Source organism: Crinia signifera, chromosome 5 (genome assembly GCF_055691185.1).
Source record: "Crinia signifera chromosome 5, ASM5569118v1, whole genome shotgun sequence".
NCBI classification, from domain to species: Eukaryota; Metazoa; Chordata; class Amphibia; order Anura; family Myobatrachidae; genus Crinia; species Crinia signifera.
Window position 1 is genome coordinate 169,514,023 of NC_139221.1, and position 21,590 is coordinate 169,535,612.

The 21,590-nt window shown below is 44.3% G+C and overlaps 1 protein-coding gene across 6 annotated transcripts in view; it reads right to left on the reverse strand.

The window, feature by feature from the left end:
- LOC146080714 (poly(rC)-binding protein 3-like) overlaps positions 1 to 21,590 on the reverse strand; it is a 517,154-nt gene that overhangs the window by 413,682 nt on the left and 81,882 nt on the right. For 5 of the 6 annotated variants that reach the window (XM_083188286.1, XM_083188279.1, XM_083188283.1 and 2 more), the window contains exon 2: positions 3,828 to 3,957. The exons of the other annotated variant lie outside the window; for it this stretch is intronic. The gene's annotated coding sequence lies outside the window, so the exon portion shown is untranslated. The remainder of the gene's footprint in view (positions 1 to 3,827; positions 3,958 to 21,590) is intronic. 6 annotated transcript variants of the gene reach the window in all.

Genomic DNA, 21,590 nt, shown 5'->3' on the forward strand with positions numbered 1-21,590 from the left:
CTCAAAGTGTGTATGGGCCTTAAGAAAGAGCTTACAGATAGAGTCATTATCATCGGCTCTGCTCGCGTGCCAGACGACTGTGGGCAGCTTGCATGGTGTGAGGACTGGCGCACTGGGAGCAGGCTCGATTAGCCTGGCTCCATTTGTACTTGCAGTTATTTGATGAATAACAAAAGTAAGTGAGGTGGGGTGCACAATCAACAGTAGCTGGCATATATAAAATTGATTGCCATTGGGAATCTTGAGCTCTCGAAATTATAGAGCAATTTGGGACAACTGGAGACATTTTTGCAAAATCATGGCACAATCCCTAATTTCTCCAGACCCCATCTGGGGATCACTATTGAGAATGGTAGTTTAAAAATTACACTTACAGTATCTCCTGCCTAGTTGGAAAATACTTCAATCTTTCAAAAGGATATTCATACTCAGCAGCAAATGAGAATGAAGCAGTTTATATGTTCCCAAGTATTACATTTTGACGATAGTCTCTTTTTTTAATCACATATCAATCAGGATTCATATTCTTCCACATTTATGCAACCATGATAACCCTATCCTACTGTAATTTCACTGGATGCAAATGCCTTTGACCTTTGACTCCACTCTTCTTAAATTCAGTTTTCCCGAGGGCTTTCTCCGCATCCTCCGCTGTATCTACCACCAATCTCTCACACATAATGTCTGTAATAGCTTACTACAAGATCCTTTTACCATCAAAAAAGGTACTAGACAGGGGTGACCTCTCTCCCCCTACTCTTCACCATTGCATTACAACCCTTAGCCATCACCCTCGGGTCCTTGTCCCTCTATACTGGTATAGATATAGGTCCGCTGGAACATAAACTATCCTTATTAGCGGATAACATGTTATTATTTAGATGCCCCCTTCTTAGCGGTTTCCATGAAGTCTGGATTAAATGCTTTAGCGTCTAAATTTTAGCGTGTGCCGGGGTGTCTAGTTTAGAAGCCCCATACATTAGCGGTGTGCCGGGGTGTCCAGTTTTCAATTCCCCGTTGTCAGCGGTGTGCAGGACTGTCTATTTCACTGTGGAACTACAAGTACCACAGTGACCTGTCACTACTCTGATAATGTAGATTACATATGTAAAGCAGGCACGCGCTGCGCTGAGAACAGCTAGAGCGGCACGCACACAGTTAAACACAGAGTCTGGCAAGCTGCCAAGTTTCAAACACACGCACAGTGGCGCCGTGAAACTACACAAGTACCGTGACAAATAATAACATGTTATCCGCTAATAAGGATAGTTTATGTTCCAGCGGACCTATATCTATACCAGTATAGAGGGACAAGGACCTGAGGGCGACGGCTAAGGCTTGTAATGCAATGGTGAAGAGTAGGGGGAGAGAGGACACCCCTGTCTAGTACCTTTTTTGATGGTAAAAGGATCTTGTAGTAAGCTATTACAGACATTACGGTCAGCTACGCTGATAACATAGATTACATATGTAAAGCAGCCACGCGCTGCGCTGAGAACAGCTAGAGCGGCACGCGCACAGTTAAACACATAGTCTGGCAAGCTGCCAAGTTTCAAACACAATATTTGCAAAAGGAGAAAGGATGTCCTTGGTAAGGTGCACCTCAGGAAAATTATTAAAATTTAACCTTTATTATTTCATACTTAAAAAGCTGCGAAAATGTATTAAAAAGATAAACACTTAACATACATGGGTGGGGTTCACACAATTTAAAAACTGTGGTGGCAGGCAGATATGGCTGTAGAAATATGTGTATTTCACTGGTTATATTGGGGGTTATTCTAGTTCATTCTTTCTGACAAAATCCTTCTTAGATGGACAAAACCATGTGCACTGCGGGTGGGGCAGATGTAACTTGTGCAGAGAGAATTAGATTTGGGTGGGTTTTTTTACAAAGTGAGATCTATATTGCAGTGTAATATAAAGCAGTCAGTGTTTTCCCTGCACAGAAACAAAATAACTCACCCAAATCTAATTCTATCTGCACATGTTACATCTGCCCCCCTGCAGTGCACATGGTTTTGTCCATCTAAGAAGGATTTTGTCAGAAAGAATGAACTAGAATAAACCCCATTGTGTGTAGGCTACCTGGATCTGTGCAGACCTTGCGAGTAAGGATAAATCGCAAGGGCTGCTTTCAGATCTTCATATATAAGGTGCCGGGTAGGAGTGGGTTAATTTACCTCTCCAGCAACTCCTGTTGTTTAGATATAGTGTATGGGCTCACCCGTTCTATACAGTTTGCTACGGGTCAGAGCCTCACATAGGAGTGGGTATGACAACCTCTTATGACTCCTTTGTATCCACACAACTAATTGGACGTCTGTGAATGTGTCAGGGTCCTATCTGTGGCATGCTGGTGAGAAATAACAGCTCCTCCTGCGTATATCTGGGTATCCCACCGTGTTAATACACCAGGGGATCTCAACCCAGGGAGGGATTGGACTCCTTTAGAGTTTTAGGACGCAGTGTATCTCACTTTCAGTAGGCGTACTGACACATAGATACAGGCGTGTTGGAGCCTTAACAGCGGCTTCAGGGATATAAACACTAATCTAAGCACACAATCAAAAAATACATCATAAGAAAAATAACAAATGTAAAGCCAAAGGGTGTGGATTAGCGTGGACGTGGACGTTGCTGAACGTTGCTGAAGGAGCAAGCACAGCTCCGACACCTATGAGGTTATATTTTATGCTGATGTACATTGCGGTTGTGTTAACCGCCTTTTAGGGTACGTGACCCATTGCTTTTAATGCTGGAAGAAAATCCTTGAAATAAAATTTTTTACTTTTGATAACGCACTATGGAGCGCCCCTGTCTCTTTTTCTAGATATATATATATACAGGCCTGCAAAATGGCGTTAATAAATAAGAGGGGGGTGCGATCTGACAGGTAAGGGGGCCCGGACCTGGACCTACAGCCATACCTCCCAACTGTCTCAATTTTGATCTTTGCAGGACAACCCCAGTTTTTCAGGATGTCCCGATGGGGGGGGGGGGGGGGCAGTTTGGAGTACCCCCTGTCTGTTCCTACAGCCAGAGGGACTGGGTGTATGGCCAGCAACTCACAGAGCCGGTGGGCATGCCCTCACAACAGCGTAAATGTGGTGTGGCCTCATGGGAGAGTTGCAAGTATCGTCCAAGCCCACTTCCCGCTAAACCATGCCCCCAAAAGACCGTCCCTTCTCTTGTGGCTGTAAAGTTGGGATGTACTGTATGCTGCAACTAAAAACATATAATACCTACTTACCGGGCTCTTGAGGTACTATCTGTGCCCCTGCTATCTGTCCCCGTTGTGGTTGTGTGTGCACCCAGCAACTTTAGAATTACAGTACACGTCCCAGCAGCTCCTGCTGTCCAGGACCAGGCCAGACTAAATGATGCCTGCAGCAGTTTTCAGTGAGAGCAGGGGCTCAGCAGTTAGGATGTGAGGAGTGCTGCATGGATATTGTGTGCTGCCTGCAAGGAAAAGGGGAGGCGAGGACCCACGAGGATCCAAAGAAAACATTGCAGCAGGGCCCCCACCAGGGAGTACTTTTCTTCTGCATGCTAAATCAGGATGCTCTCTCTTCTTCTATTCCTTTGCATGTCTCTCTCTTTTCTTTGTCTCACTCTCTGTCACACACTCTCCAATTTCTCTTATTCATTCAATGTATCTGGGTGCTGTGTGGCACTCCACACATACATGTATATTAATAGGTGAGATTTGGATCGGAATTCCAGAGCTTACATGATCAATGAAAACCGAGTCAGTGGACTCTCTTCCATTTATAAAGACTTAAAACACAAATTCAAACATACAAACAATATATAGATGTACTCACCACCATGTGAATGCACAAATTGCCAACACAAGTCCCGTCAGAAGTCTGGTGACATCACTAGTGTGACTCTGCATCCATGGCATCGCTAAAGACGTGCGAACCCTTCACCATGGAAACATATAAACAACATCTACAGAGGAAAAATATACAAATATAATACATAATGTACAACTAGGCATTCAAGAAAAAGTAATAACAGGGGCTTATCATATTTCAATTATTATACAGAGAATGGCATATGCTAAGACTAGCCTTTATGTGATGATAGATCCACAGTGAATAGTGTCATAAATAGCCATCCTGTTATCAAGGGATGTTATATTCTACTTAATGAAGATTAACCTAAAAATACAAACTTTAATGTGCCATATATTCTAGACTATTTGAGCAAAAGTGCTTTTAGTACAAAATAGGTGCTCAGCCATATATCAGTCACTCAGCCAAAGTCTTCTTATGACATAACTTGAGGCTCTGCAACTAGTGTCAAACAGGCTTAGAAAACAAATTATTAATTCAGCATGGGTACATTCAAACAGACAGACTTCCGGTGGGGCTGGGGATGACCGCATGCATGCGAGCTCCCATCGACCGGAGCTTCCGTCCCCTGCCCCCCAGAGAAGGGGAGTCTCGCAGACAGGAGGAGGACAAGTGAGGAGGAGGATGAGGGAGGCGGAGATGATTATGGAGAAAACAGGAGCACTGAGTGTCTCAGGCGGCGCCACAGCTGCAAAGGTAGGGGTATGGATTGCGCTGAATTGATGACAGAACAAGGTTGGTAATAAATGTTAAAACACTTTAAATGTTAAAACACCTGGAAGAAGACAACTCGGAGACAGTGTGGGCAGAGATAACCGACAATAAAAAAAAAAATAAATAAATTTATAATAGGGGTATGCTATAGACCACCAAATATAAACGAAAGGGAAGAGTCTCTTCTTTTAAACCAAATCAAACAAGCATCAAATCAGGGTCAGGTATTAATTATGGGGGATTTTAATTTACCCGACATTGATTGGGAAAACGAAACAGGTAAATCAGCAAGAAGCAGTGGGTTCTTAAGCTTACTTAAAGACCAGTTTATTACACAAACGGTAGAAACTCCAACTCGTGATGAGGCGCTCTTGGACTTAGTATTAACAAATAACACAGACTTAAGGGGAAATTTACTAAAGGAAATTTGTAAAAAATAGGTGTATTTGTATTTAGAAATACACTTATTTTTGACATTTACTATCCCGAAAATACGGCAATTCGTATTCGTATTGATAGCACATCAATATGAATACAAACTGCCGTATTTTTCGGGATAGTAAATGTCAAAAATAAGTGTATTTCTAAATACAAATACACCTATTTTTTACAAATTTCCTTTAGTAAATTTCCCCCTTAGTTTCAAACACAAAAGTAATTGAACAATTAGGGAACAGTGATCACAATATGGTTTCACTGGAAATCAACTTCAGTAAATTACATCAAAAAGGATCTGCAAAAATACTAAACTTCAGAAAAGCGAACTTTGAATTATTCAGGGAAGCCCTAACAGGAATTGGGTGGGAAACGGTTATGGAGGGAAAAAATGCAGAGGAAATGTGGGATACTCTAAAAAAGGTGCTTGATTCACTAACTATTGAATACATTCCTAAAGTAACTAAAGGTAAATTCAACAAAAAAAAGCCACCATGGTTGGACAAAGAAGTAAGGTCAGCTATCAACAATAAAACCAGAGCCATTAAATTCTATAAAAATAACTTGAATGAGGAGGCGTTCGCAAAATACAAAGAATCAAACAAAACTTGTAAAGGGGTAATCAAAGCAGCTAAAATATTATATGAAGAGTGCATAGTCACTGAAAGCAAAACCAACCCAAAGAAGTTTTTAAAATACATAAATAGTAAACGTTTAATTAAGGAAAACATAGGCCCACTAACTGATACTAGTGGAAAAAGTGTTTATTTGTATATACCTTTATTTATTTATTTATTTATTTTTTATTAAATTTGTTTTTTTTATATTCATATCTATATTTATCTCTATCGATTGTTTTTTTAAATTTTTATTTTATTATCATTATGTATACATATGTATACATACAAAGACAGTATGAATTGGAGGTCTCCCTTCGTGTAACCATGTCTTTTTCTCACAAATGATCTCTCCAAGGTTTAACAACCTCTGGACCAGTTATTTCACAATTCTCTAACTCTTTCTGTACACAAGCGATATCACAATTGATCTGTTGTATCAGCAGTATAATCAAGTATTGCGGCATCTCGAGATGGTGATCTGCCACTGATATTCATTGAGCGCTGTTTGTGTTAAGTTTTTCACACAATGTGTTTGTGAGTGTTTTTTATTCCTGTTGAAGTAAAACTCTATACTGTTTTGAAAACTTACTACACTATTGTGCACCTCCTAGTGTATCTCTTCATATATTCAGAATTGGGCAGGTGGAAGAGCCCATAAAAAAGTGAATGGTCACAATATTGGGTACTTGTGAGTTATCCGGGCGCCCGATTTTTTGGTCGTATACGGATCGCGTCGCATCGCATGGCATCGTATGCTATTTGGTTAACATACGATGCGACGCGACGAGATCACCACCCGAACCCGATTTCGCATCGCGTCGCATCGTATGTTAACCAAATAGCATAGGATGCGACGCGACGAGATCACCACCCAAACCCGATTTTACATCGGGTACCATGTAAAGTGATCACGTCGCATCGCATGTTAACCACATGGCATACGATGCGATGCGACGGCACCCGATGTTAGCAGGGCAAAACCCCCAGAAAGTGTCACAAAAAGTGACACAATGTCAGTCCCATCCCCATTGTCAACGCCACTCCACTATCAACGTGAACCCGAAGCGTGGCGAGCGCAGCGAGCCCGCGAGGGGCGGCGGTACGCGTCCTCCGACCTTTTCATGCCCTACTATCCACTAGGGCGTGGAGTGAGAATAGAATAGTGTGGCGAGCGCAGCGAGCCACCGAGCCCGAAGCGTGGCGAGCGCAGCGAGCCCCGTGAGGGGACGCGGATACCTTCACAGGGAAGCGCGTCCCTTTGCGGGCTTCCCAGGTGTCCGCGTCGCCAAAGGGACGTGCTTCCCTGTGAAGGTATCCGCGTCCCCTCGCGGGGCTCGCTGCGCTCGCCACGCTTCGGGCTCGGTGGCTCGCTGCGCTCGCCACACTATTCTATTCTCACTCCACGCCCTAGTGGATAGTAGGGCATGAAAAGGTCGGAGGACGCGTACCGCCGACCCTCGCGGGCTCGCTGCGCTCGCCACGCTTCGGGTTCACGTTGATAGTGGAGTGGCTGTAAGCATCCAATACCATTCATCAATATCATTCATATCTGACACATTAAGGACAACTGAATTTAAGGGAATAACTGTGTAATTAACATATTACAGAAATAAATTATAATAAAACAATCAATCACAAAGCACACAATAATCAATCACCATCATTATTTATCGAGCAAAGTTAGCGCATGTAGAATGCGGGCAAATGCGTTGTCTCCTGCCAGGCACTTTCGCCACACAAACTCCTGCATGTAGGAATCAAGGTGATGGCGGGCTGTCCCCCGCTGGCGTTTGTTGCGCCATTTTGCACAACCCCATAGTCTCTCAATGTTCTGGGTGTGTGCACCAGTCTCTGGGTCTACAAAATTGTACCGATGATTCACCCTCAAGTGGGTGAAACCAGCCCGCTCCAGTTCAGGAGTTTTGTAGGCGCGCCAGCAATCGCTCACAATCGTGGTGCCAGGTGCCACATGCTCCACAATGGCACTGAGGAGAGTTGGTGCATCTCGCTTGGCAACTGCTAACATGAAACAGTCCCCTGTCTCCCGGCACACTCCTCCGAACACCCACTGCTGTGGGAGAACTCTGCCAACATTGGCTTGGCGTTTCACAAACAGTGTTTCATCTACCTCCACTATTTGCCCTGGTCCTCCAATCTGGCGTGTAGGCTGTGACATCAAGTCACATTGGCATGCTTCCCGCATCAATGCGTTGTAAAATATGGTGCTTTTGTTGCATATTTTTAAGTTCTTACTACAGAACTCTATTGAAGTTAGTTCATCACACCAGCAGTAGATGAATTGCAGGATTTTCATGAATGGCAGCCTGCACCCAGGGTAGAACAGTGAGGCCCGCAGACTCTGCCTTTTGTTGCAACTTTTAATGTAGCACCGCCATCTGCGCTCCTTTATAGCCAGGCGCATAGGGTGGCCATTTGGACAAGTGGCTGTAGACGGAAGAAGCCCTTTGTCCTGTAGGAATACCACTGTCTCTTCCTCAGTTTTAGGGAGGCTGAAAATACCATCCACTAAAGCCATTTTGGGTAATATGGTATAAGGGCCAAAATGGGGCAGGTGTAAGGGGCCAAATGGGGCAAAATTGGGGCAAATGTCCAAAAATTCACCTCAGAAATACACCAATACTGTAAATCACTTGCTCTCTCTATAAATCACTTGCTCTCTCCTCTGGAAACTACCTCACACTGATTTTCTTCCAGATGTGCCAGAGGGCGGGTTTAAAAATGGGCGGGAAGTGTAAACATCGCGTCGCGTCGCATCGCATCCCATCGTATACCATACAATAAGCATACGATGCGACGAGATACGACGCGATGGTTAATCGCGTCGCATCGCGTCGCATCGTATGCTTATTATAATGGCATACGATGACCACATCGGGCGCCCGGATAACTCACAAGTACCCAATATTGTTATCTTTGAAATAATGGTTTGAAACATCGATGATGTTTGCATTTGCACAATAGATAGGGATCCAAAACGAATATATATATATATATATATATATATATATAGTCCATAGAGCAAACGCACACGCTGACTGTTGTTAGAGATCGTGCCAGGTCATGAAGAGATATAAGTTAAAGTCCTGTGTGTGATCCCCAAGGGGTAACAGAACTGACAGCACCAGTCATGACTGGTGCTGTCAGTTCTGTTACCCCTTGGGGATCACACACAGGACTTTAACATATATATATATATCTACAGTATAGATATTATATATATATATATATATATATATATATATATATATATATATATGGACCAAAAGTGACCGGCACTCCAATGTAAGCTGCAACTCGCTCCGGTGCTCATCCCGTATAAATATAATAAACAGTCCTGGAATGGATGTCACTCGAAGCATACATTCAAAAACAAATACGCGACAACTGAGGTGTGGTCAACGTTTCAGGGGAGTAAGCCCTTTTATCAAGAGAGGTCTTGATAAAAGGGCTTACTCCCCTGAAACGTTGACCACACCTCAGTTGTCGCGTATTTGTTTTTGAATGTATGCTTCGAGTGACATCCATTCCAGGACTGCTTATTATATATATATATATATATATATATATATATATATATATATATATATATATAGACAATTGCATATGCGCGGCACTCCGGACTGATGCTGTATAGATAAAGGTAGAAACCCCGGTGCCCTCCGTACGATACACCTGCCGACTGCAGGTGCCTGTATGTAGCTGTCTGGGGGCAGCGGCATTCGGTCCAAACGGAATAAAAGTCAGGAGACTGTGTAGTTATACACCAACGTTTCAAACCTCTGCGGGTTTTTTATCAAGGTGAGCAAAAGACGTCTTTTGCTCACCTTGATAAAAAAACCGCAGAGGTTTGAAACGTTGGTGTATAACTACACAGTCTCCTGACTTTTATTCCGTTTGGACCGAGTGCCGCCGCCCCCAGACAGCTATATATATATATATATATATATATATATATATATATATATATATAAAATAAATCACCATGTACAGGAAACAAATTATGGCATTATTATCATCATTAAAATACTAGTATTAGTAACGTAGTTTATACCTATGTAAAAATACTATTTACGGTTTCTCCTAGTTTTTCGCAGGAGAGATTGCGCTTGGTACAGATGGAGCGGGAGACATCTTTAGCCGGCTCACTTGCGAGCGCCGGCGATAGAGACTGGGACGCACATCCCAGTTTCCCGTCGGCGGGGGGACGGGAACCCTGTCCGTCTCCACTTCAGGGAGACGGACAGGGTTGGGAGGGGGGTGCAGCAAGGCGGCGAGGACCCGGGGCGACCGTCGGTGAGGCTGCGGGGACCTGGGGGGAGCCCTGTTGTAAGGCAACGCGCGCTCATATCATGCGCACACGTCCCCTTACGGCGGCTGGCGGGGGATGGTGGATGGCAACTCTTCCGCCATCCCCTGCAAAGATGTCTCTCGCTCCATCTGTATCTATAACACATTATTCTATCTCTGCTGTATTGCTTTGCTCTGACTGGGGGTACCAAGCCCCATACACTAGATTACAGGGCCGTGCACATCCACAATTTAATACATTTTTAATAGTTAAAATATATAGTTAAAACAAATACTTGAAAAGCAGATCTTTCATTGTGCCTAATCCTTGAGAAAGTTCATCATCTACTTTTAATACATTCAATTTAAAATGACAGCTCATAATAGACAAATGTAATAATAGCTAAGATAGAAGCCCTTATGGAATTAGATAGTGTTGTAGGTCATGAGACATGGAGGAGAGAGCTTCTCTTTAATTGTGAAGAAGGCAGTGAAGCCACTTGGGAGACATTTATTTTAAACTGATCTGTTCTAATAATGCATGCATGGAAATAGGTTTAATTGAAACAGCAGCATTATGAAGGAATGGATATAAAGAGATGTTTGGACCCTACTCTGTTACATTTGTATAACATTGGTTAAATATTGAACATTTATAACAATCTCTATGTAGAGCAGAAAAACAGATTAAACAAATATATAACGTCGAAATAGATTTTCTGTATGGCTCATATGACTTTTAAACCATTTCAAAGTAAATTATTTGAAAGGTAGTGATTCCATAAACTATTTCATCTAGTTTATTTTCATGTTTGCCAAGCACATTGAAATAAAATAATTAATGGTCTTGCTTTGTTAAATCCTTTTCTTTGACACCATAGGAGACACAAGGCAGACATTTGTTATAGCCTGGATAGAAGAGTCTGGGTATCAAACAATTAATTTAATTACCCAGCAGTCCAGGGCTACCTTTTCCCTATACCCTGTCCCTAGCCCCATGCCATCCAGTTAAGTTAGAAAACCCATTGCAAGGAGCAAGGAAAAAGAGACAGAAAGGAAAGACTGACATGCACACATAAATGCACACAGAGGTACAGTATATTGAAACTTGTATCATAGAAACTAACATGCACACGCCAGGTGCATTAGGTTGGGTGCCCTTTGTCCCCTATCACATCAAAGAAAATGATTAAACATGGTCAGGGCTCCAATCCTCTTATTGATGAGATGTCCCGAAGCTGTTGCCTATGGGAGAGTACGTCTGAACTGCTTAATGAACCCATCACATTGGTGGAGGTGAAGTTATCAGGCATAGAAACAGATGAAAGTATGGGCAGAGAAACACATAGCAGCTTAACAAAGCTGACCTGCCGAAGCCCCATATTAAGCTGCCCATAATAACACTGTCTCGTTGGAATAAGCCGTCACTATGGCAGGGGCTAGGATGATCTGCTACAGAGTAGTCAAGGGTAGCCATCTGGACCAAGTCTGCTTATAAGCCTGCCAACCCCACATGTGAAAATCATACAGGAAAAACAGAGAATCAGACCTGTATAAATCTCTAGTGCTAAAACACAAAACAATGGCCTGGGGTTATTCATTTATAAAGATAGATATCAGTTATAAAGGAAAACATAACTCAGCAGAAAAGCACCAAACATATTCTTGTGAACATATATTGCAAAAAAAGGGTCATAAATAACCAAAATTTAATAGGAACCCCATAGTATTAGGCATTTTGCATAATTGTACTTTGTCATATATAAAATCTGATATGAGGAGAAATATAATGTACCACTATTCATATTCTATAAAAATAATATACATTTTTAAATGATATGTTTAATAAAAATATTTATAAAATAACATAACCAGCTGTGAACATATAAGTTTACATAAACGTAAATATATCTGTCTCATATATGATAAAGACTTTTAGTAACAGATATGCAAAAAACTTTTATATGGGGAGATGAATATTATTCCTGTATAAAATAAACCACTCATGGGGTCTCTGTTAAGAGCAGTGGATGTACTATACAAGGAAAAATAACACAAAACTCGAAATACTAAGTAAATCTCTGACTGTGCCACAATCTCCTGGTTGTTGTGGTCTGATATACAATCTTGGGTAGGTAAGCTAAGCAAGACCAGAGAACAGCCCAATCTTAATGTTGGATAACAAAGGGACAAGGCATTCAAGTCAGACATCTGCTAGGCCAATACATTAAGAAACATTAAACTGTAGCCCATGAATACGCACCGGATCCAAAGGCAAAAAGGAACCAACTGAAGAACCTGAAGATTCCATTGAACCACTGGAGGAACACTTGCACCATGGAGGACACCTTGTAACAATGTCCATACATCTGGTAAGAGAACAATCTGTACAGACAGGGCAGGGACTTGTACCCTAAAGGCAAGAGCCAAAGGCCCAAATCCTGACTGGCTAGCAGAAATATAGGACTCTTAGGACCTGAAAGGACCAGGGATTGAACCCTATAGCCAAACATTACACAGAGTAGGTCTACCAAACATGGTAATAAACATCACAAAGAAGGCTTCCAAGCATTAAGCATTGTCTCTCCTGAAAAATCCCTTTGCTCTCTGGATAGATGTCTCAAGAGCCATCCCATCAAAGTGAGATGGTCCAGATCGCAGACCCTGAGACAAAAGAACCAGCTATTGAGGCAGACCTAGAAAATTGCTGATGGAGAGGTCCAGAAGTTAAACATACCACACTTGCCCTGGCCAATTGGAGCCACCAGGATCACCATGCTCTCTTTTAATTTGACTTTGGGTAGAACCCTTTGGATCATCAAGAATGGAGGGTATGCATAGATGAGCAGAAATGTCCAGAGCCATATCTCCAACCAGGAGAGCTCCAGGAACCCTAGTGCAGGAACACTTCCTCAGCAACTGGTCATTGTGCCAGGACACTTATATGTGCATGGTAGACCTCGATGGCTGATCAGCAACTAGAAGACATCTGAATGCAGAGCCCACTCACCAAAATGAATGTGTTGTTACCATAAAAAGTCCACTTTCCAAATCTGCATGCCAGGGATAAAGACTCTTGACACATCTGGAAGGTAAATACTCTGCCAAATAATGTATGCAACTTACCTCTCTCATGGCATTGTGAGTGCCAGCCTGTATCTACTTCAGATGCCTCAGGAGGGGAGGATGAACAGAGCAAAGTAAGTAGAACATATTACAGATGTAGCATGGACATGCCCTACCCATTTACAGTCCATTCAAGATGGCAAATGATACAGTACAGAGGAAATATTTAGCAGTTACTGGTACATTATGAGCTGATATTAAACAAAACAAGCATCCACCAAGTGCCACCCCCAAACACATGCCACCCATAGGTTGGTGCCTAATGGGAAATTCACCTCTGAATAAGGCAAGATTCCCCTTCAAGAAAGGTGCAATGTAATGACAAACTGACCTTTGTGAACACTTTAGGGGCCGTGGCCAGTCCAAATAGTAATGCCTGAAACTGGTAGTGAACTGCAAACCTGAGGAAGGTGACTCTAATCGGAATGTGTAAATAATTGGTACTTGTGTAATTTCACGGCGGCAGCTTGCGTAGTTAGCGTATTGTCCAATCAGAATCGACTTAGTGATCCCGCGGCCAGCGTAGTCAGTCAGAAGTAGCGTAGTGTTCCCGCGAGCGTCCCTGTCAGGAAGTAGCATAGTGTTCTCACGGCCGCTTAGCGTAGCCAGCGTCCCTGTCTGATCCAGCGTAGTGTTACCGCTGACAGCATAGTCAGTCAGCGGTACGCAGTTAGCATAGTTGTTCCTGCGGACAGCATAGTCAGTCATCAGATACATTGTCTCAGAGTTACATTGAGGTCAGTTATGGCTGCTGAAAAGCTTACTATTTTTAACAAGCCGCAGATAAAGGAGGAGTCTGTGGCTTTTTTACAGTCACAAGTTTCTCCCCTGAGACCAAGACCTGTCCCAATGGCCACCCTATGCGACTAAATCTGAGGGAGCGGATGTGCTGATGAAGCTTCGGAAAAAGGTCAGAGTAAGGGCCACACAGTGGTTCCGTGGGTGCAATCTCACCTTTGTGATGCTGATTCGATTTGTCTTTTGTTGGGCAGAGGAGCTCACCAGCATCACCTTTTGTGAGCGGCATCTGTCCATCTCCCAAAAAAACAACAGTGCAGTATAACAATCTGATGCGGGAGTCCTGCACCGTCGACCTAATGTCGCAGCCCCAACGACGGATTGGCGGCCCAGGCAAGATCATTGCGGTGGACGAGAGCCTCTTTGTTCAAAGGAAAAGCCATGTCGGACGTATGCTGCCCCAGCAGTGGCTGTTCGGAGGCATTTCTAGGGAGACCGGTGAGTGCTTTGTCACAGCAGTTGAAAGATGTGACGCCAGCACCCTGATGGCCACCATTGAGAAGCACATCGAACCGGGGACGACCATCTACTCTGAGTGCTGGCGTGCCTACAACACTGAGCAGCTGGAGCTGGCAGGGTACCACCATGCTAGTGTGAACCACCGGTACAACTTCGTCGATCCGGAGACCGGGGTTCACACACAGAACATCGAGCATCTTTAGGAATCCTGCAAGTGGCACAAAAAATGCCTAAGGGGCACTGCGCACCATCATCTCGACTCCTACTTGCAGGAGTTCATATGGCGAAAGACTGTGGGTGCCGAAAACGCTTTCGAGCGTATCCTCCATGCGCTCCCCTTTCCTCCCCTTCTGACCAGTTGGCCAATGGCAGCCTTCCTCTTGCTATAAAGGTGATCTGCCTAGGTCAGAAGGACCTTGTGCACAGCTCTTGAAACAATTTGTACTGACCCAGAATGACCTGTCAAACTCATGGCCCTCCAGCTGTTGTGGAACTATATGTCCCAGCATGCCCTGCCACAGTTTTAGCAATCCATTATGTAAAATCTGTGGCAGGGCATGCTGAGATGTGTAGTTCCACAACAGCTGGAGGGCCATGAGTTTGACACCACTGGCCTAGGTCATTCTGGGTCAGTACAAATTGTTTCAAGAGCTGTGCACAAGGTCCTTCTATAGTGCCTAAGAACACTGAGCCTTTCAGTCAGTTGTCCCTGGTGGCCTCTGACCCCATTGCAGTTGTTACCGGTGTGCCAACCTGTCTATCCAACTCCAGTCCCAGGTCCTCATTGGACCTTCACAGAACCCTCCGGTTCCGGTTCCAGACGCTGTTAAATTTCCTCCATCAAACTCCATCATACCTAAATTTCAGTTTTTCTGGGATCCAATTCTTCTCGTACCAGCTACATTCTTTCTCTGGATAATCTTAACGTCAAGCTGTCTATCTCTAATCTGTGCTCATTTCCAGTTTACGCAAAGACTTGCTTCCTTTTGTTCTCTCCTTATTTATGCTCAAGATATATGCAAAGATTTGCCCATTTTTCATTGAATTATTCATCAAAGAAGTATTTGATTCCAGTTTTTGGTACCCCCTTATGAGTTCCTTCATTAAACCAGCTCGCTTCAAACCGTCAGGATAGTACATCACACGATACCATCAAATCCATCCCCTGTGACCATATGCCTCCTTATGAGCAGGGATATCACGGTGCTGGTATGTCCGGTATACTCAGTTCCTGCAAATGGGAAGTGAACTTCCTATGTTTGGAGTTAACATTGGAAATAATATGACCCCTAAGGACAGCTTTAGATGCCTCTCTAAACAATGAAACATCATCCTCATTTGCTTAGTTATCAAGTGTGCCATGAATGGTTAAGATGTAGATGGAAATTGTCTGAGTGTATGAGATAAGCAGGAAAGTGGCAGCATTTGGAAAAACTTTGAGGTAACACCAGTTTAAGGGACAATGTAATTGGGGCATCGTCATAAATGATCATTTCTTTAATGGAATAAATCACCCTTCCGGTTCAAGAAACTTTTGACATATTGTATACTGTAAAACTATATGGAAAATTATGGCAACACCCTAGTCTTCTTAGGAAAAAGGGCAGAGGTACACTCCCCTATCCAGAAGGCACATACGGTGTTGCAAGTATAATCCAACCAATGTGACCCCCTTCCACAGGGTCGATCGGGGACCCCAAAAGGGCCACAGCAGTTGAGAGGTGGAGGCAAACCCAAAGCAGTTGAGTAGAATGGGGGAGACATGATCAAGAAACAAGAAAGGATGGGGTGCACAGAGAAGATAGCGCGAAGTGGGGAACGGAAAAGAGTTTGGTAAATTAAATCAAGTTTCTTGCTTCAATTGGTATTCTATGCCCCAGGTTGATGAGCTGGTACAAACTTTTGACAAGAGCCTGTATCTTACCACCCTTGAGTTGACAAAAGGATATTGATAGATTCCTTTGACAGAAGCTGCTAAGGAAAAAATAACCTTCTCTACCCCAGAGGGCTTATTTCAGTACACAGTGTTGCCATTTGGTTTACATGGTGCCCCAGCAACCTTCCAGAGAGCTATGAATAAGTTGATGTTGCCCCACAGAAAATATGCAGATGTATATTTAGACGACATTGTTTTTTTCATCTTTGACTTCGAATTACACCTACCAATGGTAGAGGCCATCTGAAAGTCTCTGCATGCACACGGGTTTACCGCCAACCATGAGAAATGTGCCATTGGTATGGTGGAAGCCAAGTATTTGGTGTACATTGTGTGCATAGGACAGGGTAAACCTCAGTCTAGTAAGGTAGAAGTCGTTCTCACTTGGTCTAAACCCAAATGTAAGTCACAACTTAGGACTTAGGTTTTTACTATATAAAAGTAATAAATAAATAATATTGCAGTTCCTGTCTGGACTGACATTGAGCTGTCAATGGGTCTCCTGTTTTATCCACCTCATGTGACTACAGCATTCTGTTCTACCAATTGATACATTTCATGGGTTCCCCCTATGTTGCAGTTCCTGCCTGACTGACAATAAACTACCCATAGGTCTCCTATTGTCCCCACTCAATATCTATTGCATTTCAAAGTAATGCCATTTTCTAGAAATATTTTATTTTAAATACTGGCATCTAGGCAGGCTCTAGCTTGTCCTACACGTGTTTCACCTAATCTGACAGGCTTTCTCAATGAGGGAACAAGGAGGAAGGAAACAAAAGTTAATCATATTTTATTTTGTAACTACTAAAAGTTAAATAATAAGTCATTCAAAAGCAGCATAAAAAATCTCTCTCTTGAGGCATGCTTCCAGCAAGGCAGTTCTTTATTCTTCCTAAAATAGGTCCTGATCCTCCAAGCAACCCTATGGTAAACTAATGAAGGAGGAAAAGGATTAGGTTGGCCACCTCTGGAAAGTGGTGCATCCAGGCAGATGACACAAATAGATGTGGGCGAGGCAGAGAGCTCAACTGAAAACTTGTTAGCTTCACTGGGGTGGTTAAAGCTAAGGTGGGAGGAGTATGGCAGGGACAGTATCTTCACACGTGAAAGTAATGCGGTGAATCCAGTCCAGGTATTAGAGCAGCTGCAAGAAAGCCTCAGAGAGAGAGAGTGCTTTGCAGCCAGGTAACAGAACCTTGTTCACTGCAAAGCCAGGAATGAGTCTCTGAGGTGTGCCTGGGGGAGACACAGGTGGGCTCTCAGACCTGCACAGCAACAGGTGGGAATAGGGCTAATTCCAGTAGAAAAGAAAACATTACTATGTTTGCTGCTCAGGGCACTGATGCCTGGTATGGGCCAATGAGTAGGCATAAAGTATTGCAGTCCCAGGGACTTGGACTGCCAGTGCCCATAGGCACTGGGGCACCGCATGCATGGAGCACTGCATGGACAAATACCCTTCTTTGTTTGTATGAAGCTTGTTTTGCTGTAAAGAGTTATCCAAGAGTGGCTTGTATGACATTAAATACATACACAAATACTGAAAACTGCCTGCTGTATCCTAAATGGCAAACCTGTTACTTTGTGATGGCCAGCATGAGGAATAATTTCTGCTTGAGTTGCACCAGATGCCGCTAGCGTGGTGCAAACATTGCTGTGGCACTTTGTACAATGGTAACAGTGAGTAGGCCAGTGACCAGAGGGGAATAAAATAATTATTGGAAAATTTGTACTTTTATTTCTTAAAGTGATAGTACTACAAATACAGTGTTAATGTGGTGTGTGCAGCCTGTGGTGTGTGCAGCCTGTGGTGTTTATGAAAACTGGCTTATAATTAAGCATATATGAAACCAACTACATGGGCTACACCTCCTTTAAAAGCAATGTGAAGGAAATATTTTGTACACTAACCTCTTTGTTGGCTGCACAACAGACCACGCAGAAGCTGTTAGTAAGCCTCCTTAACTCCAAAAGTGAGGAATCTACCTATGGCCAGTTAAAGAAAAACTCTGTTGGTGATGACCCAGAAGCATATCTTCTCATTTTTTAAAGAGTAGCGTAACGTTTAAAGTGGCCGAAAGCCAGCTGGGCAGATAAATTAGCTGCTTACCTCACTGGGGAGTCATAGAAAGCATATGCAGACTTGCCACACAGTGAAGCTGTTGATTATCTTCTGGCGTGCATGTGTCTTACAACAGTGCTTCAGAGACTGGGCCCTATGCCCAGGAGAGTCAGTCCAAAAGCAGCTTCCCCCCCCAAGTACATTAATACTGCCAATGCAGGAGATTGTGGCCACAGACCAGTGTGTGTATTCTTTAAGTCCAGAAATGCAGCGCTGGATACTGCACCAGGTCCCACAGTCACTGGACACATTCACTGGACTCTCTTTCTCACTCCCAGTATTGCTCTGAGGGCCCCGGCTGCAGGGCCATATTAAGGTCTGTGGGGGCCCTGGACAACAAAATTGTTGGGGCCTCCCTCGCCTGGGACACAGGGTGATCAGGCAGGAAGAGCAGGGTAGGTCCCCCAGGAGACACTGTAACAAGAGAGCAGGTCAGGGGGGCTGGCAGGTGAGCGGGAGAACACGGCATCTATCCCGGAGCACTACTGCAATGATTTCCACACTGTTGCGGAAGGGCAGTGGTGGGGTCCCTGCGGCGGATGGAAACTAGTTTCTATCTGCCGCAGGAACCCCGCTGCTGACTGTCCTGACACCGCAGGAACCCCCTGCCTGCCCTGCGCTCCCCAGACCTCAGGGATGCACTGCCCGGACCCTGCTGCCTGACACACACCCACCTGGAGTGTGGGGGCCTCTAGTCACCCCTTGGTGGATCCGCCACCGCCTGGGGGTGCAGTGCAGCTATCAGTGTGTTGGTTGCAAACAGTGCTGTGAATGGGGAGGTCCCAATGGCCCCAGATGAAAGGCTTAGGCGTTGGTCCCCTATAATTAGGGTACCCTTGGCAACTGCTGATGAAGCCAATCCATTATGGTCCTGCTATGCACCTGTCCCCTCCTGTACATATAACACTATGCACCTGTCCCCCTCCCGTACATGTAATACTATGAACATGTCCCCTCCTGTACGTATAACACTATGCACCTGTCCCCTCCTGTACATATAACACTGAGCACCTGTCCCCCCCTGAACATATAACCTGCTCTCCGCAACTAGGGTCTGGGCGAAGGTGGTCGGTAGCTTTCGCTAGGAGGAAGCGAGGATCCTCTGCCCAGATCCGGGCTGCAGCTCCATCTTCTCAGCTGTCACTGGCTGCTATCACCCCACCTGCAGCCACTTCCAGCAGCACCAGTCATGCTCTGTAGGTCCCTTCTAGGGTGGCCAATCCCGGGATCGGCGGGATCCCGGGATTTGGCCCCCAAACCGCCAGGATTTCAATCCCGTGATTGGAGTTTCCAATCCCGGGATTTCGGGATTAGACTGCGCGTACACGCAGTCTAATGCTGGGCAGAGTCTGAGCATCACTCAGACGCTGCCCGACTTTTCAAGGCAGCACTGCGCAGCATGACCTCTCAGCGTGACGAGATCAGAGGTCATGCTGCGCAGGCACAGGTCGTGCCCGGCAGTATGATGCCGTGCCACCCACCCAGCGTTCCCGCCTGCCAGCCAGCGCGCCAGCCCACCCAGCCAGCAGCATGGACGACCCGTCCCCCCACCCAGCAGCCAGGCTCCTGGCTCCCGGCAATATGAAACTGACCGGCAACCCAGCAACCCTGCTGCCCCATCAAATGTAAATAAATGCGGGGCAGCCAGGGAGGCTTTTTATTAGGAAAGCCAATCCCGAATCCCGGGATTGAAAAAATGCCCCGGGATTGGCTTCCCTAGTCCCGGCGTTACAGTGCAGAGCGCCTATCAGAGTATTGGTTGCAAACAGTGTCACAGATCGTTAGTGGGGGCAGCTTTCTGATGGTCAGGACCTGGGTAGGATTTCCAAGAAAATGGACCAGGGTATTACTGTATTCCTATTGCATTATTATTAAGCATTTGTTTTGTATTCTCAAAACCCTTTCAAAGAATAGTTATGATTAACTCTATATTTACTTAATTAAACTATGTATATTTTGTATATAATGTATATTTTGGATGTAGTCAACATCACAGAGGTCAGAGAAACTGATGCTGGCATCTCGACACCTTCAGACGACCATCAACGTGACATCAAAAACATCAGGATGATCGGCAGACAGCATCCAGATCGTTGAATATGCAGGGTGGGTTACGGACAGGTTGGGAAAGGTGGTGTTAGGTTTAGACACTAGGGGGTGTTATGGTAAGGCTGCGGGGAGGGAAAGATTAAGGTTATATTGCAGGGAGAGGGATTTAGGTTTACCATCTACAAGGGGGGTTAGACTGCAGAGTGAGAGGTTAGGTTTAAGCACTAGCTGGGAGGGTTAGGATAAGAATGCTGAAAGGGAGGGTTAGGGTTTGGCTGCTGCAAGGGTGGTTTAGTGCTAGAGGAGGGCAGGCAAAGGGTATACTCACCTGATTCCTGTTGGGATAACCTGTTTTTGAATGCCAGCGTCAGTTTTCTATCCCCTGGAATTTTAGCTGCTGTTCATCCCTATCTAGTTTGCTGCCAGAATATTAGTGTAACTAGAAATTAATGTCTGTTGATTATCTTAGACAAGACATGACAGTAGTTCTGCAGAAAAAGTGTAATGCAGGCACACATATGAATGATGGATCAGCTGTCCTACCACTCGATTGGCTAGTCAATTCAATGATTGGTGAGGGATGGTAAGACTTCTGCGAAAACTATATTTGCATACACAATTACCAATCCATTGCCCACTGCCCAACATACCTTGCTACAGGAACTAGTAGAAGTGTCGGTACTTATGTAATATCTGGGCTCCCGTTTTTCTTATGAGACCGCGTCCCCTCGCGGGGCTCGCTGCGCTCACCACGCTTCGGGCACGGTGGCTCGCTGCGCTCGCCACACTATATAAAATCAACTCCATGCGTAGTTGGATAGTAGGGGTATGAAAAAATGGGGTGCATTTAACATGGGAGCCCAGATAATACATAAGTACCGAAGTGTCAATGTCGGCGGTTCCTGCAGCCAGCATACAGGTTGGTCAGTACCCTTTACACACACAAGCAGATGCTGCAATATACAGTATCTGCATCAGTCACAGATAAACTGTACATATTATATACTACTTTATAGAGAGATATAGAGAGCATAACTAATGTCCTAGGAAACACAATATTTTAAATATAAAGAAAAAAGTTTATTGGATACACTATACAAGCCAATGTAAATATAAGTAAAAAACTACAAACACTGGAAATTCACAAACGTATATTT